Source organism: Dipodomys ordii, unplaced genomic scaffold (genome assembly GCF_000151885.1).
Source record: "Dipodomys ordii isolate 6190 unplaced genomic scaffold, Dord_2.0 Scaffold74, whole genome shotgun sequence".
Lineage (NCBI taxonomy): Eukaryota > Metazoa > Chordata > Mammalia > Rodentia > Heteromyidae > Dipodomys > Dipodomys ordii.
The window spans coordinates 805,531-813,131 of record NW_012267290.1 but is presented as its reverse complement, the minus strand read 5'-3'; positions in this window follow the sequence as shown (position 1 = coordinate 813,131).

The following is a 7,601-nucleotide window of genomic DNA, read 5'->3' as shown; positions in this document are numbered from 1 at the left end:
GGCTGTCCTGTGTGTTACTTGTGTTTAACAGAGCCACTGCCTTGTGTTTTCCATTCTCCCCATTGCTGAAAACATTTGTTCTTACTTTGTTTATATTTATTTTCTATTGATTGATGTGTGTGTGTGTGTGTGTGTGTGTGTGTGCACTAGTACTAGAGCTGGAACTCAAGGCCTGGGTGTTGTCCCTGAGCCTTTTTTTTTTCTCAAGGCTGGTGCTCTACCCTCGAGTCATGGCTCTAATTCTGGCTTTTTGCTGGTTATCTGTAGATGAGAGTTCCTCACACTTCTCTGCCCAGGCTCTCTGCTCTCAGCCCTCTTTGTAGCTAGGACTGTAGGCGTGAACCACTGGTGCTCAGCGATCTATGGGTTTAGTAGCTGATAGGCTCCTGAATTCTGAGAGGACGCATCTGGATTCATAGTCCTGGACTGTGAAATGGGTACGGAAACTCGTCAAAGACTGGGATTTTGCCTGATCTCCTTGGTAACTGAGACAGGCTGCTGCACCGTTGGTCAGCATTCACCATACTGGCTTTGACTTGTTCTTTCTTGCTTACAGCCTTCTTAAATTTTTTTTTTAGAGCAGGTAAATTTGCCAGCAGCAAGGAATGAATCATGGATTTAGCCCAATCTAGAAGACTCCAGAAAAAATGTCTTGCTTTCCTGATAGAAAGAACATTAACAATTGTTGTCTTCATCCTTTTCCCCCTCTTTCTTCCTTGATGAAGGCACAATGCCTGGAACTTCTGCAGCTATTCTGTCATGATGAGGTGATGGTTAAGGATGAGCGAGGCATGATGTGAGAAGCAGCCTGGGCTTCTGGCCTCAGTGGGCCAAACTATCATTTTGTCTTTCAAGACTTTATGTGTATGATATAGTTGAAGTCTCTATTATTTCAGCAGCTAACATGATTATTTCACTACTTACGCATGCCAAATGGATATGTGCAGACTGCCAAAGTCAAAGTCTTTTATGCTGGTGAGATTTTTTTTTTTACTTTCTTAAAATAGACTGACTAGAGCAGGTCCCCGATCTGAGGTCCCTCTTGCAGCTTACACTGAGGTCATTTGCACAAACCACCTTATTTTCTGTGGCAGTTGTGAAGAACTGTGAAGGGTCTAGACTTAGCTCACCACAGTCATGGATACTACCAAAGACACAGACTTCTAGGTCAAAGACAAAAGACCCAATTAGTCATGATAATAACCACGGACATTTATACCAGTGCCCGAGGCCTAGGGGCGCAGAGGCATTCAGACACTGTCTGCAGAGACAGTGGAGTGCATTTCAAGAGGAACCTCAAGCTTAATGGACCTGAATCTCAGGTAATGGTGTCACCTGCTGACTCTAGCCTTGGAAGAAGGCACTGTCTCCATGATACTGGATGGAGAACCAAGCTGCCCGCCCTTCACTGTGAGGAACCCTAGTTTTCTTCTTTCTCTAAGTCTGATAAGTTTAGAGACACCTTGAAGAGCTAGGAAACCCAGGAAATTTGTCTCTTAACATCAGACTTCATCCCTAGTTACAAATAATAGGAATGGCTTCTGGCCGGGATAAGCAGAAGCAAGAACGTGTTGGAACATGACACAACCAGCTGGTTCTGGTAGCTCACGTCTATAATCCTAGATACTCAGGAGGCTGAGATCTGAGGATTGCAATTCAAAACTAGCCTGGGCAGGAAGTCTAGGAAACTCTTTTTTTTTAAAGTTTTTTTAATTGCAAAAATACTGTACAGAGGGGTTACAGTTACATGAGTAAGGTAACGAGCATTGTTACCTCCTCCTTTGTTTTCCCCCTGCCATCCTTTCCCTCCCCAACTCCTCCCTCCCTCCCTGAGTCTAGGAAACTCTTATCTCCAATTAAACACCTTAAAAAGCTGGAAATGGAGCTGTGGCTCAAGTGGACAAGTGCAAAAGAGCTTAGTGACAGCACTCAAGCCCTGAATCCAAGCCCCAGGACAGTAACATGTATACCCCAGAGCCCCCTACCAAACAAACCAGCAAAACCCCAAAACATGGCACAACCATTTTTTCACATAGTATCTGTGCAATTTGTACACACTCTTAAGTAGGACTCAATAATTCTATTTCTTAGACTAAATTCTTCAGGAACACGTGTACGCGCAATCCAGGAGACACACACAGGGGCTTCACAGCAGTTCTGTTTATATTAACGTAGCACGGGGAAGAACTCCCATGTGCGCCTGCAGGGGGAACGTCCAGATTGTGGTGCCTTCATTCAGTGGCATTCTATAGAGACACAGCCATTAAAAACACACAAACCAAAAAAAAAGAGAGAGAGAATGAATTTATAGCCACATCTATCATCCCAGGAATCCATAATCATAAGTTAGAGTGAGGAAGCTGGGAGGATGCGAAAGCATGCTGCCATTTAGATGCAGTTGAAGACTATACATGATGATGGCCGTCGAGCGCTTGGGGTTTCGTACACATGTAGAGAAGCACATTGAAGAATATGAAAATGGTATCCATTCAGGGCTGGGTGTTGTCTCTCTGGGGGGAGGCAAGTGGGATTTAACGGCTTCGCTAGACAGAGCTTTTACATTTTACTGTCTGCACACACGCTACGCCTGGCATTTTACTCACGAAATTCAAGCTTTAGAAACACAACATTGGCTACTCACTGGGATGGGAAAGGCATGCAAATCAGGCCTAAGAGACAGAACGGCAGTGTATCTCCGTACACAGCTGGGCTGGGAGGGAAGCGCTGTCATCCTCTGCGGCAGTGCCGGTGCCCTGGCTGTTACCTGAGGTCAGCATTGCACAGGGTCCTTGCTTCTCACTGTCTGCTCCACTTTCCAGGAGGATGGGGAGGACGCAGTCACCAGTCTGCCGCTGAGGGAGCCCCTTTAGTGGGGAGCGTACCCTGCTTCTTACTAAAATTCATAAGGCTGTATAGACCCCACATGTTGGGAAAGAGGCTCAGACTCTATGTTCCTTCCAGAACACCGGAGATAATAGAAAACCTTCACTGCATGTGATCAGGCAGAGCTGAGAAAGAAGACGTCTGATGTGAAGAAGCCAGAGGCCACAAAAATGCGGAAGCGATCTTTTTCTAGTATATGGGGGGTGGGTGCGTGGGGGATTTAAGAAAAAATAATAGGAGCTAAACTCCCTGGTTGTAAGGAGTACTAACTAGAAGCTTAGTCTCTGTGTTCATGACTATTCCCTAATAGTTGTTTTTAATTAAATCAAAACAATCTCCCGTGTTGGACCATACACGCCGGAGGTAAGGGCCATCCTTTCCTGAGAAGGAGGCTGTGTTTGCTAGGAAAGCTACGAGCATTTGTATCAGAGGCCCTGAGCTTCAATCCTGGGTCCATTACTAATCAGCTCACTTACGTTTATTTTATTGTGAGATTTTTTGGTTTTGTGTGTGTGTGTCTGTGTGTGCATGTGTATGCTCACGTGCATGTTTGTGGCAGTCATGTGCGTGTGCACGTGTGTATGGCAGTCGTGTGTGTGTGGCAGTCGTGTGTGCGCATGCGTGTGTGCGCAGTCGTGTGTGCGCATGCGTGTGTGGCAGTCGTGTGTGTGGCAGTCCTGTGTGTGCGCATGCATGTGGCAGTCGTGCATGTGCACACGTGTGTGTGGCATTCATGTGTGTGCACACATGTGTTTTGGCAGTCCTGTGTGTGTGTGGCAGTCGTGTGTGTGTGCACACACATGTGTGTGGCAGTCGTGTGTGCGTGTGCACGTGTGTGGCAGTCATGTGTGCGTGTGCACGTGTGTGGCAGTCGTGTGTGCACGTGTGTGTGGCAGTCGTGTGTGTGCGCGCATGTGTGTGTGGCAGTCGTGTGTGTGTATGTGGCAGTCGTGTGTGTGTGCGCACGCGTGTGTGGCAGTCACGTGTGTGTGTGTGTGTGTCACAGTCGTGCATGTGTGCGCACGTGTGTGTGGCAGTCGTGTGTGTGCGTGTGCGTGTGGCAGTCGTGTGTGTGTGCGCGCGTGCACGTGTGTGTGACAGTCGTATGTGTGTGGCAGTCATATGTGTGTGGCAGTTGTGTGTGTGGCAGTCCTGTGTGCACGCACATGTGTGGCAGTCATGTGTGTGGCAGTCGTGTGTGTGCGTGTGTGTGCGTGTGTGTGGCAGTCGTGTGTGTGCATGTGTGCGCACGTGTGTGTGGCAGTCATGTGTGTGAGCGGGTGCACACGTGTGTGTGGCAGTCTGTGTGTGTGTGCACACGTGTGTGGCAGTCGTGTGTGTGTGGCAGTCATGTGTGTGTGGCAGTCGTGTGTGTGCATGTGTGTGGCAGCCATGTGTGTGCATGTGTGTGCATGTGTGTGGCAGTCGTGTGTGTGCATGTGTGTGAGTGTGGCAGTCGTGTGTGTGCATGTGTGTGAGTGTGTGTGGCAGTCATGTGTGTGCACGTGTGTGTGGCAGTCGTGTGTGCGCACACACACACGTGGCAGTCGTGCGTGTGCATGTGTGTGTGTGGCAGTCGTGTGTGTGCGCGCGCGTGCACGCGTGTGTGTGGCAGTCGTGTGTGAGCTTCCTCTGTGGCAGCTTTGGCAGCGTGGTGAGGGGTCCTCTAGCAGGCGCCCCTGTGCCAGCTGGACTTCACAGTTGCTCCTTCTCCAGGTTCAGGAGCCAACTCGTTGAGTCAGTGGAGCGTCAGGTGTGCGCTGTGCTCCAGGGGACGGAGGTGACCTGCACTGTCCTGGGGCCGGCAGCTGCAGCAGGGGGGACTCATGAGTCCCTGGAGCGGGAGCAGTACCAGTGAACAGCGCTGCACCCCGTCCGTCCCGAGAGCCTGACACCTGCCCCCCAGTCCCTAGGGGTTTCTTAAAACAGATGGTCAGGTGATGACTTTTCAAAAAGTTATTTTATCAGAGTATTTTGAGAACATGGCATCCCTACCTATATTTCTCAACGTGTCCATTCCATAGTGTTACGTGGTGGTGGTGGGGGTGGTTTTCCCCAGTAGGTTTTTTTTTTGGGGGGGTGCTAAGAATTAGTCAGTTTCCTATTTGAATTTCCTGCTTTATGTTGTTCCCCCACCCACCCTTTTTCCCTACTGTTTAGGATCATGACTGAAAGAACTTCCACTAAGCTGTAATCATGAAGACAGCAGCAAAATGGCTGCAGTAACAGTCTCAGAAATCCAGTGGCTCAGAATCACCTCTGAGGGAACTTCAGTCAAGGCTGGAGTGTGGGGGAACCCCCTGCCCCCGGGAGTGTGGAAAGGACTGTGGGGCCCCATGGATTCCAAAGGGTGATGCTGGGTTCTGAGTGGAAAGGGTGGAAAGAAGGGAAGACATGGACTTCCGGCTGTCGGAGAGAGGCAAGGCCGTGGGCTGGAGTAGCTGGCGAGCTGAGGGAGCAGAGCTAAGAGCTAGACAAAGCTCTGCCGCCACGGGAGGAACACCAAGCAAGTTTGCCGTGTGAGATCAAAGATTCGGGAGATCTATACCACTCTTTTATGGCACTTACATGTATGTACTGGAGGACTAAGACAATTGAGTGTCCACAGGCCTGGATTCTGAATGCCGGATAGTGATTGTTTTTGCAGAGAGAGCAAGGATGCGGGGACCATCATTTCAACGTTTTGATTCAAAACCTTATCCAAAGCCAAAGGGGTGAAAGTCTGTGAAGTTGGTGGCTTTGGTGGCCCACCAGTGTTACAGTGGGTAGGGGAAGGAACCGGCTTGGGGCACCTACCTCTGAGTACTGCTGGGCTTCCTTCCCTCATACAGAGGGATTCCTATTTGACTTAACTTCCCCCTAGAGATTTTTGACTCATCATTTGGGTACACGGAGGACGAAGGACCACTTCATCTGCTGGGTTTTGTCAGGTTGTTTCCTCGGTCTCTGTTGTCTTCATTCCTCGTCTCTGCCTCTGACTTTTCCTGTCTCTATGTCTGTTTCTTCTGTTTCGTGCTGTATCTTCTATTTCGTCTTCCCCCTTTCTTTTTCCTCTAAAATTCTTGCTGCCCCCGTACGTCTATCCTGTCTCTTACTTTCTTAGATGCTCTCTCTTTTCTCAGTATCTTTGTTCTCTTCTTTTCCTTCTCCTCCCCCTCCCTCTCCCCCCCTCCTCCTCTTCCTCCTCCTCCTTCATCAGTCATGGACACTGTCGCTGTACTTTTCCACTTAAGGTTAGCACTCTACCACTTTGACCCACAGCTCCACTTCTGTTTTTTTGCTAGTTGATCAGAGATATGAGTTTCCCACCCGGACTGGCTTTGAACTGCAATCCTCAACTCTCAGCCTCCTGAGTAGCTAAAGGGCTGGGAAGGTAGCTCAGTGGTAGAGTGCATGGCTTGCAAGCATGAGGCCCTGGGTTCGATTCCTCAGCACCACATAAACAGAAAAAGCCGGAAGTGGCGCTGTGGCTCCAGTGGTAGAGCACTAGCCTTGAGCTGAAGAGCTGAGGGACAGCGCCCAGACCCAGAGTTCAGGCCCCATGACTGGCAAAAAAAAAAAAAAAAAGATTACAGGCGTGAGCCACTAGCACCTGGCTCTGTGTCTCTACCTATCTAAACTTCTAAACTGTAAATATTATCCAATGCCCACGGGTTGGAGACTGATAGGAAGTCTCTGTTGAAATAATTGCTCGGACTCAAGCTTCTTCTTCCTCAGTATTTTTCTGTGGGGACAAACTTTGTCTTGGTGCAGCACAGGTACAACCGCCTTCATTTTCCAGCTCATGTAGCCTGGATCTTCCACCTTCTCCAAGGAACCAGAGCGAGAGGCTGTCCCTTGGTCTGGGGCCAGAGGAGAGAGCTCATTCTGGGGAAGCAAATCCAGAGCGATAGGACCTTGCTGCTCTGATACAATTATTCTCTGGGAATCTGGAAAGAGCAGTTCAGCAGGGAGAAACATCTTCATTTCAGGTAGTCAGACTTTTCCCTGTAGCATGTTCCTGCCAATGGTGTCAAAAAGAAAAATAAACAACAGGCCACAAACAGAGAAAAGTTTAATTTTCTCAAAGATCTGTGTGGTTGCTCTTCCAGCTCTTTTAGACAACTTACATTGGGAAGGTAGAATGAGGACTGGATTTGCCCACGCTGGAGGAGCAATCGGCATTCTGCACCCACAGGCCAGGGCCAGGCGCTGGGGGTGAAATGGAGTCTGTAGGCGAGCAGAGAGGAAGTGCTCCGGCCTCGTCTGGGGGTCTCATGTGACGGTGGTCAGGGATGACGGCTCTGGGTTAAGGTTCAGAGCTTTAGCACCAGCTTGCAGCTGGATGTGTTCCCCTCATTCCGTGCAGATGTCAAGAGCTGGGCCAAAGGTTGGCTCTAGTTTTGATTCAGTTGTGTAAGCATTCTCTGTCTCTATCTCTGTTTCTCTTCCAGGGTGTGTATTGTGTTGATGTATTACATAGATATGTCTCTTTAGAAGTGGCCTTGCCCTCAATCCAAGTCCTCTAGAAGTGTGGCTCAAGGGGTAAAGTGCAAGCCTTGAGTGAAAAAGCTAAGGGAGAGTGCCCAGGTCCTGAATTCAAACCCCAGATTGGCATATGCAAGCAAGCATGTATTCACTCCTGTGCACCTGCACCTACATCTATCTATCTATCTATCTATCTATCTATCTATCTATCTATCTATCTATCTATCTATCTATCTATCTATCTATCTATC